Source organism: Aythya ferina, assembly GCF_964211825.1.
Source record: "Aythya ferina genome assembly, chromosome: 13".
NCBI lineage: Eukaryota > Metazoa > Chordata > Aves > Anseriformes > Anatidae > Aythya > Aythya ferina.
Window position 1 is genome coordinate 18,800,875 of NC_140311.1, and position 17,852 is coordinate 18,818,726.

General features: G+C 41.3%; 1 protein-coding gene and 1 long non-coding RNA gene across 2 annotated transcripts in view; one reads left to right on the forward strand and one right to left on the reverse strand.

The window, feature by feature from the left end:
• Positions 1-10,304: 10,304 nt before the first annotated feature.
• On the reverse strand, positions 10,305-11,061 carry LOC311444001. The gene is made up of 2 exons (XR_014697613.1): positions 10,789-11,061; positions 10,305-10,495 (listed from the first exon to the last, which is right to left on the reverse strand). It is a non-coding gene; the product is annotated as an uncharacterized lncRNA (long non-coding RNA).
• A 1,209-nt stretch (positions 11,062-12,270) lies between these two features.
• Positions 12,271-17,852, forward strand: part of TENM1 (teneurin transmembrane protein 1) — a 1,172,023-nt gene continuing 1,166,441 nt past the window's right edge. Inside the window, exons 1-3 of the mRNA XM_084534131.1 lie at positions 12,271-12,300; positions 12,456-12,494; positions 13,199-13,289. The gene's annotated coding sequence lies outside the window, so the exon portion shown is untranslated. The remainder of the gene's footprint in view (positions 12,301-12,455; positions 12,495-13,198; positions 13,290-17,852) is intronic.

Genomic DNA, 17,852 nt, shown 5'->3' on the forward strand with positions numbered 1-17,852 from the left:
CATCGCAGCCATTGGGAGGGAGCAGCCACTCCTGGGCTGGCCTGTCACAAATCTGCCTTCAGTGGCAGTTCTGGGACCTAAAGCAGCCTCTGTAGGGCTCATGGTCTCTTCCACCTAACAGCCGTGAGGATTTTCATTTTCTGTTGTGGGTGAAGGGCAGGCAGGGGGGCGCTATGATTATTGCTCCGTTAGCATAAGTGAAAGCCCCCCTGCCAAAGCCTGCAGAGGCACAGCTCTTACTGGCCTTAAGCACATGCTTAAAATTAACACGTGCAGAAGCACTCTGTGGGCTGGGCTGGTGCAAGGCAAATGTTTAAAGTTAGTTACCTGAGTAAGTGTTTGGATGACACTAGGTCTGAAAAGCATTTTATGGAAGTGATTCTGAAAGCAGATGGAATTTAACAGAGACTGAGATTGCTCTGAAATTTTTGAACCGTGTAGTACTAGTTAATAGAAAAATATTCTTGCTCTAAAACATCGTTTTTAAAAAGCCTATTATCTTTTATAAAATTCCTTAGAGGTTTTCCATAATGGTATTTAAACTGATGTATACGGTAGTGCTTGATGGGTCTGTGCTACTGCCTGACTTTCATGTTAGTACCAGCCCTGCTTTACCGACATTGTATTTTGGAGAAGCAAGAATTACACTGAAGTGCAGCAATTTTCTATTATATACAAACAGAACTTCAGAAATCACCTCTTTAACCTGAAAAGCCCTGGGATCTTGATCTTGGAGTAAATCAAATAAAATGCTTTTGCATTTTGGTCTTCTATCTGGTACATGCAGCTGATCTAAAAAAGCTCTCCAATGTTTCTGAGGGCAGGTATGTTGTTTAACTGTGTAATAGCTGAGGCTGAAAATGTTGTTTCATCTAAAGTATATAATGTGTGCTTTGAGTGAGATGTAGCTAAAAGCCTTTGTGGAAAAGACCAGGTTGTACACGACAGCTTCTTTCGGAGTTAGAGTCATGGCAGGTGACTTAGAGCCCTAGAAGACTGGTAATGAACTCCACTGACATTGCCTGGGAAGGAACAGCTGCCTGTGTTTCACGTTAATCTAAGAGTAACAAGAAAAAAATGCAAGTTTAGACAATATTTTTCTTTACAGCCACATTTGAGACCTGAGGAAAACCATCTAAAACATGTTTTTCACAAAAAAAAAAAAATAATACCTTTAAGGCCTGTATGAGAAATTTTGAGTTTTGTATCTCTTTTACTTAAACATACCAATAAGAAAAATCGAGCAGTCTCATTAACAGAACTACCATTTTAAAACTGAGAAATATTTGATCTTTAAGTGTTCTACAAAATTAACAGTGAATGTGAAGACTGAGATACTTTGTGCATTGCACCCATTTTTCCTCCAGGGTATTGACTACTGCACATTAGTAGCTATGCAACAAATGCTTCTTGTTGGGAGCAGAATGTTTCCAGTAGGTGCTGCCAGTGCAAACCCATCTAGTCTGATGAGGAAGAGAATTTCATAGAATTCACTTTTTGTTTGTTTATTTATTTATTTATGTTACTTCATGTTTGCCTAAGAGGGGTGTCAATATCGAAATGGAATTTCCAGATAGTGGTTGAATCTAGAGAGTTACAACAAATGAACAGTGATGGGCAATTGTCTCCAGCGTGCTTATGGGAAAGTGTGTGTGTTTCTTTCTAATTTCATTAAGTATTGGTTCCTGTAATAGATGCATCCCTAAAAGACAGCAGTGAAATCAATAATAATGATTGTTGCGATGGATTGTGGATGTGTGCATCTTTTCCTAACTTTTCCCCACTTCAGTTTCCTTTCACTTACTGGTACCAGAGGCTTGCTTGCAGCCTGGCCACTGCTGCTCTTGAGGCTGGCAGCTCTTCGGTTTAACAGAGTTTTCTGCTGGTTTGCTCTGGTTTGAGCTGAATGCTCCGAGAGCTGAGGGAAACTCTGCCAGGCTCAGTATCTCCATGGAAAGGGATTCCTGGGGTTGAGGCACTGAGGAGTCTGTCGCTCTTCAGGGCCTCTCCTCCTTACCTGGCCACAGCACGTTGACGTAACATGACTCCAGAGGGCAAAGACTCACAGATATTTTTCTGATATCCCAGAAACTTGGGGCTTAAAGCAACCAGGATTTTCTGAGGGAGCAGGTACGTGGGCTGCTGAGGCTTTGCCCAAACGACCTCAGCCTTCCTTCAACTGCCAGCCTTTCCCAAACTTGTTCACTTTTCAGTGGGATCAATAAACAAAACGAGCAAAGTAGAGCAGATGGGATGTGCGTGCAGGGTTGGATGGAAAGAAGGCAGGGGCCGTTCCTTCTGGCTACAACACAGCCTTAGCCTGAGAAACCACATCCCAGAAACCTCAACACAGGAGCTGTTGGATTGGGACTGCTCCACTCACTCCTCGGCTGATCCCAGCATACCTCTTGCATGAAGGCAGTTTTCTGGCTGCTTTGTTCTGCCTGAATTGATGATAATTAGGTATCGGCATATATATTGTGCCATACAGTGCTGCTTGAGTAATTCCCGTATGGATTTAATTAATTAAGCTAAGTGCAAATGTGTAAATTCTGTATTTGTAAAAGTAAAGTGCTGGATTCCATTTTCAGAAAGATTTTATTCTCTGGAAACTGTTAATACATTTCCACTGCTATCACACTTTAAATGAACTCATGAGTTAAGAACAGTGACAGAGAATAAATTATCATACAGCTGGTAGGAGCAAGATAAATAAAAGGATATACATAAAAAATAAATGGATTCTGTCCCTGTATATGTGGAAGAACCAGCCCTTGATGATGAAAAGCTATTAACTAGCTTAGTGTAATTAACTGTTTTAGTGTTGCTTCAGGGAGAGGGGTTTGCAGTTCTTCCTTTGAAGCCAAGTGTCACAAGCATGTGCGAGTGCGGTAACAGCTCTTCTGCACTGAGAAACTGCTGAGGAAATGTACAGAAGAAGAAGGTGGGGGAATCTGGGGCAGAAGGGTTGTTTCACTCTTAATTCTTCTGCATCTTTTTTTCTGTAGCCAGCTGAAAGAGATTGCCAGTGAAACAGTGAACTTGAACCTGGGTCTGAGGCTCTGAGCATCATCTTGCAATAAGCTCCAGGACAGTGGGAAGGTCGCTTTCTGTGCGTCTCATCCAAGGTCAGTCATAAGCACCCAACGCAGGGAATACAGGCAGACCTTTTTGCAATTCTGGCAGTGCAAACTGGCTGGAAGAGGTACAGGAACTCCCCATCTTGCTTTGGTGACTGGATATACCTAGTGACCACAGCTCCTGCAGTCTGAGGAGATAGCTGTATTTACTGAGGACTCAGCACAGTTTTTTCTCATAAGAATACGAAGCATATGGGATGACAGTATTTTCTGGCATGCCTGCTGCTTATCTGTGGCAGCAAAACTGTCAAATGTGCAGACTGGTTGTGACTCAGGGACAGCATTTCAGAGATGAGTGTGGACCTGCGAGCACCATCAGCAGAGGAGAAGCAAACAGCTCAGTGCCCCAGCATGGAGAAGCTCTTTTGCAGGGCCCCATCCTGCTGGCCAGCTCAGGTGGCCTTGTCCAGCACCACAGTCAATGGTTCCTGCCACCTCGCTGGCCCTGGGACTACCAGCTGCAGGGCTGCCAGCCTTGCTCGTCCAGCTGAAATGTAACACCATAACAGTAACACCATAACAGCACGCAAACAGGGTGGAAAAAAAATGAAAAAAAAAAAAAAAAAAAGATTAAAACTCAGCCCAATCATCTTGTGATGCAGGCTGGGACACGGGCATGAGAGTGGGACAGCCCTTCCCAGCATCCTTGCAGGCTTAATCCAGTTTTCCTGTGAAATTGGACCCTTAAATGCATGGATCTGTTGCTATAATGAAACACTGATGCAATAAGGTTTATTTTCTAATCCTTTCCGGAGGGTCCACGTATGTTTTGTTCTCTGGCAGAGCTGGTATGGGAGGCTCCCTTCCTCTGCTGGTCACCTCTCCCTGTCCCTTGGCTGCTGTTCACTGTTTCCTTTGCCATAAGAAAAGAGTGGATCTGGGGACTGCAATGTCTCAGGCCAAAACGAACATCATCCTGACGATTAACCTGATTTCTGCACTTCTTCCAGCAAAGCCTCCCCAGATAATGGGGCAGCTCTGCATGGACCTGAGCCCCCAATCCCAAAGGAGACCAGACCCTTCTCTCCCTCTGCTCCTCTTCCTTGCACTGCAGTTTCCTTCTCCACTCTCAGCAGTGTGCAGCACAGCACTGTGAACCTCTGCAGGCGAGCAGGCAGAAGAGCTCGCTAATAGAGATGCTATTTTGAGTCACCTGTGCTGATACTGGCTTTCAGGGTATGGTTGTGCCCCAGCAGGCTCGGATTGCTTGCATCCTGGGGTTTCTGCTTTCTTTTTAAAGTTGTGTATCACCACGGAAATTGTCTGGGCTGCTCAGGGGGTGATGGGCTCAGGGAGGTGGCAGGAGGAAAGAGTGGGGTCAAGCCTGCCTCTCACCTGGGAACAGAGGTACCAGTCCAGGCTGTGAAAGCTGCACTGCAATGCAAGTGGGAACCAAAGATGCAGGTTGCAGGGGGGGGGAAATAATAATAATAATATATATATATATATATATAAGAGGAAGTATGAATAATCTTGCAAGAAAGACCTGAATTTACTGCAATTTTTTTTTCCCTCTCCCCCACCCCCCAAGATATATAGGCACAGATCTTTGTGTAGCTTTTTTAGTTAGTTTGTTTAAATCCAGAAGATGTGCACGCAACTATCATTTCATTAGTGAAGTTTAATAAATGGATATCTGAAAGCACTTCCTGATTTTCTGCTGGAAGGCCCTACAGTAATGAAAAGTATTATTTTATTATTCAGTGTCATTCTTGGTGTGGGCTCTGAGGCTGGCATTGTGCTGAGATTTTCCTATTGAACAAAGCACTGATCTTATCTTTCCTTCTGCTGTTTTTTCTGCACTAGAAATTCCTCTGTATGGAAAGGATGGACTCAAGATTTAGTGGGATCAATAGGGATTTAAACGTAACTTGAGTGTAATATATCCAAACCAGCTTCTTGTGGCTAATTTCCAGGTTAAAATGTTTCCCTGAATATGTGTTTCTCCAGTCACCTGGATTTTTTCCTATTCTACATTTTCATCTCCTTAAGAGCAAATGATTTATCTCACTGATGTTTACTCCTGTCACTTTTCTTCCCAGTGCTCTCAAAAAAAGGTTGTGCAGAAGGGCACAAAATCCGTCCATAGAGAAGTGCTGGTCTCTGCCTATGAGGTGACACTATTGTCAGGGAACATGAATAATCCTCTTCTCTTTTCTATAAAGGTCTGATCTTTCTTCCCCCATCTAAGATAAAACAGTCTGTCTGTCCTATAAATGCATAGTGAAGTGTAATTTCACATCAAATCTTTGTCCCATGGTCGGGTAATGTGATGCTCATCTAAAGGATAAGAGAGCTTGACAAGCTTCAGCTCACCAAAAAGGTAATGTTCATCACTGCCTGAATCTAATTTGAGCTTCCTTTCTAGTTCACTGTCCAGGGAAGGAGACATGAGGGACTGAATATGTAGAGGCCAGGCTGTTGAGGGACTTTATTACAAAGGACTAGAAAAAGAGAGCTGCCCGCTGTGAGAGATGGGGAATTTTGAGTCTCTTGTTTGTTATAAGAAAATCAAATGACACCAAAACAGCCTTGAGACTCTACAATAACGGTTAAAATAATATATATTTTTTTGAGTTTAAAGACCCTTGCCCATACATGTGTGTTATGTTTTCTGTTGCCCTTCAGGGAACTATGGAGTTGTTAACCTGCTAGCATAGAGGAAAACTGATTAGTTAGTATGCCTACTAGTTTTTTTTTATGTTTGGTTTTTCTAATATATAGATCAAACACATTTTGTTTTTTTTTCATTTTCACTCTGAAAATTTGTATGGATCAATCTTATTGACCTTTTTACACTTTGACAAACTTTAATTAAGTCTCCTACACAAAATCTCATGTAAAAGGAGAAAAGCTCAATATCATGAGTGGTTTTGTTTATAGCCCTCTGGACCAAGGACGCCCAAACATTGCCAAGACCTTATTGATCATTTATGAGTCATTTGTTCAAAGGTTATATCCTCCACAGATGGTGGATATTTTTTTCTTGGGGTCTGCAAAGGCAGTAAGTTTCCATTTTCTGCTTAGGTCAAGACGAGATGGCATCCTCTGACAATGGCAGTCACAGAACTCTGTGCTTCTTATTAAAGATGAAACAGGACTGAAGAAGCCAGCAGGGCTCTGCTCATGATGCTTTCTAAAGGTAATGGGCTGAATCTTCTGTACATTGGCAAAGGTTTATTAGCTTCAGTAGAACTACTTGTTTTGGCTGGGGATCTGATGTTTACCCTGTGCCTCATTTAGGGATATATATTAAAAAAAAACACACACACAAAAAGGGAAAAAAATAGAGAAAAAATACTCAGTAGTGAGAACATTTAAAAGCTGTTTCATCAGGCATCTGTACAGTGCAGGTGTAAAACCTATGGTGAGGATGTTATTGCAGAATACTTTGCATTCAATAAACTTATGTCACACACAGAGATGTTTGCTCCTTCCAGAGGGAAAGGCAAAATTTGACTCACTGATTATAATTCCTTAAAGTACACAGAGGCTTGCGAGCAAAGTGCTGTCTATAAATTAAACAATAACAGTAATTCATGTGGAGTATGGAAGCCAGGCTGTGACTGAAGGATGCTGTCTGATGTGCTCCCAGCACATGAACCTTTGATCCTTGCCAATCAGATTAGGAGCAGCTTTTAAAACAGTCACATAGCAGGATTGCCAGAAAGGTTTATCATAATGATTAGGGAGCACATAATTAAAGCCACTCCCAAACTCAAAACGCATTCTCAGCAGACTTCAGAAACTCTAAAATGCTTGTTTATTCAATAATTACAGAGCATAATTATGGTAATGAGGTTAGCTCAGATTTACATATTAGCAATGCATTTTAATGATCTGATTATACAAAAGTGAGATACAATAGATTAAATTTTATGTGGAAAATTTGTTGCCAGACTGGAATCAGGAAAAAAAAAATAACAAACAAAAAAAGCCCACACAACAAATAGATTTATAAGAGCTCAGGGAATTACCATGTAATAAATCCTATGGTTGTAATGAAATAACTAGAGCAGAAAAAAATTCAAACCATTGTATGAACAGAAATCCCCAGCTGCAGGACTACTGCTGAGTGACATTAAAGAATATAGGTTTGCTTTTCTTCAAACTATTTTTTAAAAAATATCACCAAATGGGCTACTGAGTCCTTGGAGACAATTTTGTGAAGAACAGTCACTGTTTTTGTTTCTGAACAGTGAAGTTAGCAAGTCTAGATAAAGGAAATGACCCTCCTGTTTTCTCACCCAGCTCTCATCTTTTCTTTCATCTGTCTCATCTTTTCTTCCTTTCATCCAGCTTTTGCTTCTCTTGCTTTCATTCAGTGGTGTTCTCTCAAAAAGCCCTGCTATGTTTTCTACCAATAAAATTTGTATTTCTGTGGTTGGAGTAATTATATTTTCTTTGTGTGGCTTTTTTTTTTTTTTTTTTTTTTTTTCTTTCTCAGGCTCTGTAAAGCTTTTTGAATTTTATTTTAAAGGAACAATTCAATTCCTTTAATCTTTGCTTTGGTAATACAGTATTGTCTTTGACTCATTAAATGTCCCTCTTTTGTTGTTTTAAGAGGTTAGTGATTTATTTTGTGCAGCATTGTAGCAAATTGGATGATCCTTAAGTCAGGGAAATCAAAGCATGTGATGCACTAACTGGCAAAGGGGGATAACATGCTGAAATATTCTGTTTGTGTATGATGGGCTTGATCTATTTTTTTATTTTTTTTTTGGTAAATGATTACAATGTTCAGAGGTATAGTGTGAATAATAGTGAAATTAAAATGTGAGAATTAAACAATCCTGAGGATGCTGAGACTGAGATGGTGATGTTCTCTCTCCACCAGGCAGAGCAGTACATGCTGCTTTGTCAGCAGGATTCAGTCCATGTCTCAGTTTAGTTCTGCTGGATGTACCCTCAGCTCCAGCTCCTTGCTCTGGGTTCAAGGACTGCCTAACCACAGGGGCTCCTGTGCTGAACAAACTGCTGAGCAGACAGGGACAGAGGGATATGGTGCTGTGTAAGAAACAATAGTTTTAGTAACACTGGTTTGATACCAGGTCCCAGTCGCATCCTGGGACACCCAGCCCTGTCCCGAGCTTATCACAGCAGCCATTAGAAGCTCCCATTTGCATTATAAATCAACAAATGCCAATCTGAACCATCACTTTCAAAAATGTTTGCTCTGAAGTTGAGTGGCCAAGTCTGAAAAACAGAGCCCTTATGTTAAGTAAATTCTTGTACCTCACTTAAGAATGACAGCATCTTTGTACCTTCTGGGGTGCATTCATTTGTAGTGGTCAGGCTTGTTGGATGAAGAGGGAGAACCAGTAAACTCCTAGGAAGAAATGGAAAAGTAATTTTAACCAGGTTCAGGTTAATCTTATTTTTAAGCATCCATATTGTCAGTTCTCATTCTTTCCATCAGTAAATGGATACCACAGAAATGTTTTTTACTGGTGCTTGGTTCCACACAATACTACACACACATGCTAAGCTTCTGTTTTATGCACATCTTTATAATTTCATGAAAAATCAGATCCCCATGAGGCTGTGTTTCCTAACTGGTCCTTTGCTGAGCCCTTATTACAGTATTTTTTAAATACACTTTTTTTTTTTTTTTTTTTGAGTTGCACCAATAATGTTATTCGTTCTTTAATACACCAGCCTCTGAAAATCTATTCTTTGAAGTCCATAGGCAAGAAGACTTATGGTGTTTGTTTTGAATATAAGATTTTGTAATTTCTTTAGCTTGTTTACATTTTTTTTCCCCCAGGAAATCATTTCATTCTTGTGTATCAGCACACCAGGGATGGACTTGGCCAGATCTTGCATTTTCTTTTTGCGAGAGAGGGAAACATGCTTGCACTTTTCTTTATTTGTGTTCAGGTGTCCTGGTACAAAGCTAATTGCACTGCTTTCTGGGATTGTTTGCCCATGTTTTAGGGTTTGCTTGCTGTTTGCCCTGTGTCAAGGAAGAAGACTGAATTTGCTGTTTACACTGTTCTCTCACTGTGCTGGACAGGGAGCTCTCAGATGCAAGGTGCGATGCTTTGACTGGCATATTGTTGTATGGGACTGTATTAAATGAGCGAGTAGCTGCTTTAACTCGTTGCAGCAGCACTGTGAGAACTAAACCAGCTCTGCTCCAAAGGCCTCTCATCTTTCATGTGTTATAATATTTTATTCATTTGACAATAGTCCCATAAATTTCCCCATGAACACCTCTTCCTCTCCTTGGTATTGTTAATATTAAAGAGTTGACTAACTTTGGGTTTAGCATTGGACGTTGCCCTCGATAAAACTCAATGCGAAGTATTATTTACATTAAAGGTTTCTGTTTCCTACTGAAATCCGTAGCAGATGACTCACAAAAGTGCAAAGATGGCAAAAAGCCCCTGCTTGTGAAGAGCAAGCTCTTTATTTTCCTTCTCCAGAGCTCCTTGCAGGAACAGCTCTGGTGGTTGTCCTGGAAGCAGCTTCATTGTCACGCATTCAATGCAACCTTCCCTTTAACAAAAGACGATACATTTCTTTCTCTCTCTAATTAAAGCTTAGACTTCAAAACATTGTATATTGTCTGGGGCTCCAACCATCTTCTAAAAGAAGAAGAATAACCCTTTCTTTTGGAGAAAAAGATCTCAATGCCATCTATACTTCATGGATTTTGAAGTCAGCACATAAGCATTGTGAGTTGCATAAATCCGATGGATATTCTGTGCTTCAACACAAAAACTTGTCACCCAGGACATTATTGCCTGAGGCTTGGAATAGAGAAGCTGCAAGCCCCTGCCAGACACGCTCCAGACATACTGATATATCTTTGCAATGTATTTTTACTGTCCAAATACTAGCTAGATAAGTTCATGTAAAAGTCACGCAATAAAAATATCTCCATGCTGGGCTGAGGATAGTCATATCCGTTCTTTTCGAAGTCAACTATAAATGATCCTGCTCATTAAAAAAACCTCCCTGCTGTGTTGCCCCAGCCTATTTCTCTTGTCCTATGACTCTAACAACGTTCATTCTTCTGTTCTATATTTGCCATTTTGAGGACGCTGAGGGTAGAGGAGAGCTTTCTGCTTCTTCATCTCCGTATCCTGCTTGTGGGAATGCTATGGTACACATTTTTTTCTGAGCCAGCTTGGCTGACTGGTTTCTTGTCAAGCCGTGTTTGTTGAGCTCCTCAGCTTTCAGATCCCCCTTCCTGGGAAGGATTTGGTTATAAGGAAGATGGTGGGACTTCAGGCCATGAAAAGTAATTGAGCTTTCAGATCTTTCCTCTGTCCATGAACTGAGTTTTGTGAGTCCAGCACATTAGCTCTGCTGACTTCGAGTGAGGCTGGTTGATAACACCTGGTTAACTGTAATTGGCAGTGAAACATTTTTGTAATCATTTTGGTATGAAAGTTGCTAGACAAGCAATAAATTACACCATGTTGTGCTTTATGAAACACATGAAAAACTTAGTGAAAGTAAAACAACTCTATAAATCCAGCTCCTCCATATCCAAAGCATGTGCTTTCTTGCAAGGTGACTGGTGAAATGCGTGTGCCTCTCAGCATTGTTATTAGGAGGAATAGTTTCCCAATAACTCAAATATATGTGAGAAATACACACACGCATATAGACAGAGTAATAGATCACTTCTCCGTACCTTCAGAAAATGTTACCCTTTTCTCTGCCCTGAGATTTTAGGTACTGCTCAAAGGGCATGCAGAGAAGGGGAAGACTTCTCAAGGTGAAAACTGGGCTTGTGGGGCTCTGCAGCACCTGCAGGTACAGGAGCCTGACCCTTCCTCAGGCTGCAAGCTGTGTCCACAGGTGAGCAGCACCTCTCCCTGCAGGCTCCCAGGTGGGCACTGGCCCTAGTTGAGCTGCTGGTGGGTCCTGAACTGGCTGAGCTTCTTCCACTCTGCTTAACCAACCCACAGTTGCTCAAATGAAATAGTAATAAATATAATCTGTGATGAGGGCTTCTTTACAGCTTGGGCTGTGGTGATGGGGAACGCTTCCCAAGAAATGAAATTGCTGATCTAGGTGACTTTATCTTTTAAAAGAAAGAAAATGCATTCAGTGAAGTTAGCAAACAGGGTTCTGGTGGCTCTGTAGCCACAGGTGTCAAATGCTCACTGCCTTGGAACTGCTGAGACTGTTCGGGGAAGATTGGCATGGACTTGCCTTTCTAGCTGAAGGCAGGAGGGTGGGAGAGCCTCATGGATGTGTGATGTTGAAAACCAGCGCCATGTAGATTTGGGGGTTTAAATGAATGATGATAACAATTTCACCAAGGAGATATGTATGTGAATTTTTAATTGATTTGTGTTACTCAATATTAACATTTCTCAAAACACCAGAGAACCAACAAGGGGGAAGATTTCAGCCAGTCTGCATCAGATATGTTCCAGTTGTTGACAATAAATACATATTGTTTCTCTTGTAATATGACTTTTTCTGGGTTTCTGCTAGTTCTGTTTCTAGGTGTGTAATTTATCTGTCTTGCAGTGACTGTGAGGGGAGTGGCAGGATCTGACTGGGTGAGGTGAGCTACCTCCTTTGTGAGCACTTTGTTTTCAGTCTGACTCACTGCAAGCTATAACCCTGGCACTGAGTGTACAGTCACAGCTTTGGTGACTTCAGCACATCACCCTAGCTCTGGGGAGGACTGGATCCTCCTAGGGACAAGGGAAACTGGAAACCTCCTTGCTGAAAATGAGCAAAATTGCAAATGGATGATGCTCTGTAGGCATTCCTGCCCAGAAATCTCATCCAGCTGAGATTTCATGTTAATTCTGTCAATAACGGGACATCACTGTGCATACGGGTATCTCTGGTTTCTGTAGAGGGCATCTGAGGTGCAGGAGAGAAATGAGTTGCTGAGGGTCTCACACAAGTCTTGCACTTAATCTGTGAAAGGAATCCAGCCACCCTTTTCCCCCATTTCCACAGTAACGTTTAAGCTTCAGGAAAGCTACAGAGTAGTAAACAACTGCTGGGAATAAATGAGCTTGTCATGCTAAGTGTACTCCTAAAGGGATGCTGTGCTACCTCTTTTTTCTTTATAAAAAACAGCTGGCCCACAGTGGCTGTAGTATCTAAGCCTAGGATAAAAGAGGATTGAAGTCTCCCAGTGCTAACAGGGCATCTCAAGCTGCCTTGTGGCCTGCAGGTGATTGAGAGCACATGTGGCTCTACTGCTAACAGCACATGAGCTTCTTGGTGAACTCTTTTTCCATTGGCAGCTTTTACTGCATAGGAAGGAGGTGTCTCTTCAACCAGTGCCTCTGAATCTGCCTTCTCTTCTTTTCTCTTCCATTGACTCAGGTTCAGAATCTGCAGAATGACACTGAAAGCACAGCCTAGGTAGGCCTTGCTGATCTGAGTAGTAACAGTGGGTTTATGGCAGAAACTCAGAGAAAGGAATTTCAGTTCTTATTAACTCACTTTTTTTTTTTTTACTTTTTTTTTTTCCTTCCTGCCAAAGATATGTGAAGAATAAGGCAGTAGTGGTAAGCAGCTGTGTGAAGAGAGGAAATAATGAAAGTTACTGCCCAATGAGAAAAGCTTTTTTGTTTGCTGAGTTGTTTGTGGCTTTCTTCTTGAGTTCTGTTGCTGTAATAATGGGTAACTGGTATAATAGTTTTTGTATTACATCTTGAAGCAAACAGTCATTAATTAGTCCTAAAATTTATACGCTGCTGTGTAGACAGATTTTTACGTATTGTAAAGCAGAAGTAACTTTAACCAGCAGGGTATTTTCTATCTGAGCCAACACAACTTGTTCCATGCTAATGTTCAGTTTGCTGAATTCCAGGTCTTCCTAGGTATTTCATTATCTTAGCACTATGTTTATAATCCCTACAATGTCTCATAAAGCAGGCAAATTGCATTAGCCTGCTTTCATAGAAGAGCAGGGCCCAGGCTGAGGGTAGGTGCCTTGCGATGATTTGGGTGCCCTATCCAAAATGATGACCCTGAATGTCTGCTCAGCTGTCACTTAACCCTGAAGGTGGTTAAGTCTTGTCATTAACTCATGTCTTTATTTTAATTTTGCTTTCCGGTACTAGGAGTTCTGCTTTGGTCCAGAGTGTCTCTGCTTTCATGGAACTGCAACAGTATGATCTCTGCTTGCTTCTAAGAGAAATAAGCAGCTGTAAGGTAGGACATTCTCCTATCTGTGGCTTCTGATGCACTCCTGGCACGTGCCCACTACGCACTCAGTGAATGCTTTCTGCTACAAAATTCATGCTGGCCTTGTCGCACAGGCTATGTGGGGAAAAAATATGCAGCATTCAGAGTCTTGCACCAAGGCCTTATGGCATGAGGTTGCAATACATAAATTTAGGAACAAATTAGTTTGTGGCTGTGCTTGTAAGGGACCTGCCTGGAGTCAAAGGAGAGTCTTTGGAATTACAGTGAGCTTCCTGGATCACCAAAATGTGACTTAAACTGTAGATCCATTTGTTTTCTACTTTTACATTGTGGTGGATGATTTTCTTCTGATGAATTCTGACTCCAGAAGTCCTGCTATAATGCTGAAAATAATAATAAAAGCAAGCAAACAAAAAGCTGTGTTTACAGGAAAGGCTTTGGAGGAAGGGACGGCCTACAAGTATAATCTCAATTCTGTCTCAGCAAAGCCTGCCCAGGAGGGCTGGCCGCTTCTGCCTGAGAAGAAGGCGGAGCAAATAAGTTGTTCTCTCTAATGCCTTTCCCATGGCTTTTTCTAGAATTAGGTGGAAATGGGCAATTGGACATTTCCAAATGAAAAAGTGATTTAAAATAGGGCAGGACAGGATGCTTTGAGGCTTTTCACCCTTCTTGCTCTCTCTCCTCACAAGTATCCGTCTGAGGTGAGGAGTATGCCTTATGAGGTATGGGCAAAGGTGTGTGTGTGCGTGAGGGGGCTTGAATACATCTCATTTCCAGGTTTATTTAGACTCAGGTTCATTCCCAGTTTCATTCTCTGGGATTTTCCAGGCTGAAATCCTTTCTGTCCATTTGACTTCTCTGGAAATGCAGGCTCCAAGCCATTTGAAATATTTGTCTTTAATCTGGATAGTACTTCCAGCATGCTGGGAGGACCTTGGTGTGGAGATGTAATGCCCAGGCTGTTGCACAAAGAAATGTGCTGTGGGGAGAAATACCCAGGCACAGATACATATACACGTACACCTTCTAGTTGTTGCAGGCGTTAGGATGTGCTGTGATATTTACCCCTGCTCAGATTGGTGGGGGGAAGTGCCAAACCCTTACTGATTAATTGTGATAGTTTGTAATGTGGGCAGTAAGATGACTTTATGGGATGTGGACCGAAGTTCACTTCGTGGTCTATCTTTGAACTTCTAGCACACTGTTAAGATCTTCACCAGAAAGGTACATGCTGTTAGTTATTTATTTATTTATTTATTTATTTTTACTGATGGTTGGCCACGTGACATTCTACATTGTGTTGTTTCATTCTAACTCTGTTGCAGTAAGATCCATAATGGCACAAAATTATTCCCTCACTCATTTAAAAAAAAAAAAAAAAAAAAAAGTTGATTTCTGTTCTTACTGTGTATATGTATTTTAAAGCTTTTTGTTATTCCCTATTACCTTGGGGCTGGTATTGTTTGCTCCATTTGCATCCTGCTGAAATACTTTTTTTGTTTTGTTTTTCCTGAAAATGCAGAAGACGCAGTGAAAGAGATTTGCTGCAAAAGCTGTGCAAATATTCAAATAAATCAGCCAGCTTCCTTGGCAAATATACTCTTGATACTATGCGTCCCTTTTAACATTTCAGACATTATCTTTCAGTTTAAAAAAAAAAAAAAAAAAAAGACTCCTTTCTGTGACATTCTAGAAGATTTTTCAGAGAACAAGTCTAATGGTGTTGAAATGTGGTACAATAGTTATTTGAGAACACAGCCTTAAGAAGGGGCACGTTCTGGCATTGCAACGTGTTTGAGATAAGAATGAAGCCCCGTGTCTTCAGCAAACAGAGACCGAGCTTAGTTTGAAGAAATGCCATGTGCAGCTTCTTTAAGAAACCACTAATTACACACCATTAGAAAATAAGGATGGGACTGCTAATCAGCTGCCGCTCCATATTCTAAAGTGTGTGTCGTGTTTGCAACTCTTGGAATTACTCTTTCAGCTATTTTCAGCGTTTTTCATTAACGAGATTGTCTACTCTTCCAGTTTGTTTACTTGAATAAAAAATAGTTTTGACTTCCATTTTATTTCATGAAGCTCCTGGGAAAACAGTTTATTTTGCAGTGATTTAAATAGTTACAATTAAATTGGGGCTTATCTAGCTGCATTTTCACTACCAATAGAGACTGGAGTGCCTCTTCTCCAGGGCAGAACTTGGCTTGAGACTCATGAGCAGAGCTATAAAAGGAAATGGGCTAAATGAGCAGCTTATCTTTTGTTACCTTCACAGACAGAATTAAACCTGTAAAGCTAAATCCCCCCTGGAATTAAGTAGTTTGGGAGAAAAAGAACAGAGAGAATTGCACAGTACCCTTGGTTATGGACTATTTAACAGCAGGGGCAGTTTATTTCTAGTTTGTAAAAGATTTTGTCTTTTTTTTTTTTTTTTTTTCTTAATGCTCTCCTTTTTATAAATATGTTGTTCTTTTGTTATAAATGCTTAGTCACCCAGTCTCGCAGCAGCACCATGTGAAGAATAAAGTTCTGATGCAGAGGGATGAGACATCAAGACACTAGCTGCTGCTTGGACCTGTGGGACTGTCAAAGTAGTCTTTGCTTCAGCTTCCCAGTCCCTAAGGTGGAGACAATTATGTGTTCCCATCTTTCTCTTCTGGGGCCCACAAACAGAGAAGACTTTCTGTGGTGTCTTTCACACTTTGCCTATAAAATGGTAGTATCTGGCAGCTCCAGTTCATCCCGTTTTGTTTGTGTGTTTTAGAAGTAGATTTAATAGGAAAACTACTGAAATTTTATCATGACAGAGCATTCCTTGTGGGCAAGGATGGCAGTGCTTGAACTGCACAGGTCAGTTGCCTGAACAGAGTTAAAAGCAATAACAATATCTTGTTGCACAGTTTGCAGGACCACTCAGCTCTGCTTGTATAATTGAGTTAACGATTCTCTTCCTTCACCTCTGACATGGCTCTGCCTTTATGAATGACAAACACCTTTGTGGAAGGGGTATCTCGCAAAGCATCAAGTGTCACAACAAAATTACAATAGCTTTCTCCGTATTCTTTCATTTGTCACCTAGCCTTGGAATAGTTGACCATGGTGAATTAACTAGATGTTTCTGCTGTTTTACTCTTTGTTACTGGTTATATTAAAAAATAAATATGAGTTCTCCATAATGTTTGTTTTTCCCAGAAATCCTGGCAATTGCTAGCTGCCATACAGAGGTGCACTGTGATTGATACAGCTTTTGATTTGGTGCAGTGAAGGTCAGACCAGAATTTGTGAAGCTTTGAACAAGTGGGAAGGAGGTTTGTAATGTTAGACAGTCCAAGCATGCGTGTTTATTCATCAGCAGCACTGATATTACCTATACCTGAATAAATGTCAGTAGGTGCTGTAACATCTTTACTGAAAGACTTTGAGCATGTTGAGCTTTGCAGACTTTATGTTAATTGTCTCAAATGTGACCCTTACTCTTTTTTTTTTTTTTTTTTTGACACATTCAATCTGTTGTCCCATTCTTTCTGAGCAGATCAACGAGAGAATGAATTTAATTGTGCAGCTTTCCTTTCCCTTGCTGCAGGTCTGTGGAAGAGATGCTTATACACCCATCAGCCTTGCTGCTCCCTTTGTCCTTCTCCCCTGGCTGCTGCCTTGCCTTCTGGGTTTGCAGGCAGTGTGGCAGATGTTGATAATGGACTCACCCCTCTGCCTGATGTGATTTTCATACAACATTTTCCCTACGACTTGCCTGACCACCCTGAGAATTATCTGACCTGAGCAGAAAGTAAAGGGCAGCTAATTCCCTCTTTTTGAATTGTTAGAGAGCACAATTACACTAACTATGTTTGTTTGGAGGGGCAAGGTGGCAAAGAGAAATGCCATACGAAGATTGCTATGCAGGAGTATAAAGTGGCAGAAGGCCAAGCAAGCTTCCCACAATTAATCTCTTTAGGGAAGATGCCAGCCTGAATGCTCGTGTACTCTCCTCTGTTTGCTGATTCATGGCTGGAATAAGTATCAGCCTTATTTTCTGGCTGAAGTTAATGAGAAGGAAAGGATACTGGCACTATCGAGGAAGTAAAATGGAGCCAGATTGAATCAACAATATAGAAATCCATGTGGGTTAGCCCTGATGCTTGCTTGTGTTTGGCTCTGACTTCCAGTTGTTACTTCCCCTGCTTGCTGTATTCAAATAGATAAAGATTATCCCTGACTTCTTGTTGGTGATTGCATGCACGCCACGCCTTAGCATGTGAAACTCCGTGCTTGAGGTGAGGAGCTGGTTACCTGCTATGCACTTGAGTGAGGCACCACATAGGCTGGTGAGCACGGTCACACCCAGAACCTCTTCAAAATTAAATTAAAGATAAGTGGTACGTTTGGGATGAACAGGGTGATACATTTTAAAGAATCCCCTGTGGCTTGCTGAAGAGGAGACTGTGCTGGATTTGGACTTCTGGAGGAGTGAAACACTGGCAAATATCCTTAAATCCCTAAAATATGTGAGACAACTAAATTGAGGGTTTGGGGAACCAACTAGCAAAAACCCACAAGAGCTCTTTGCAG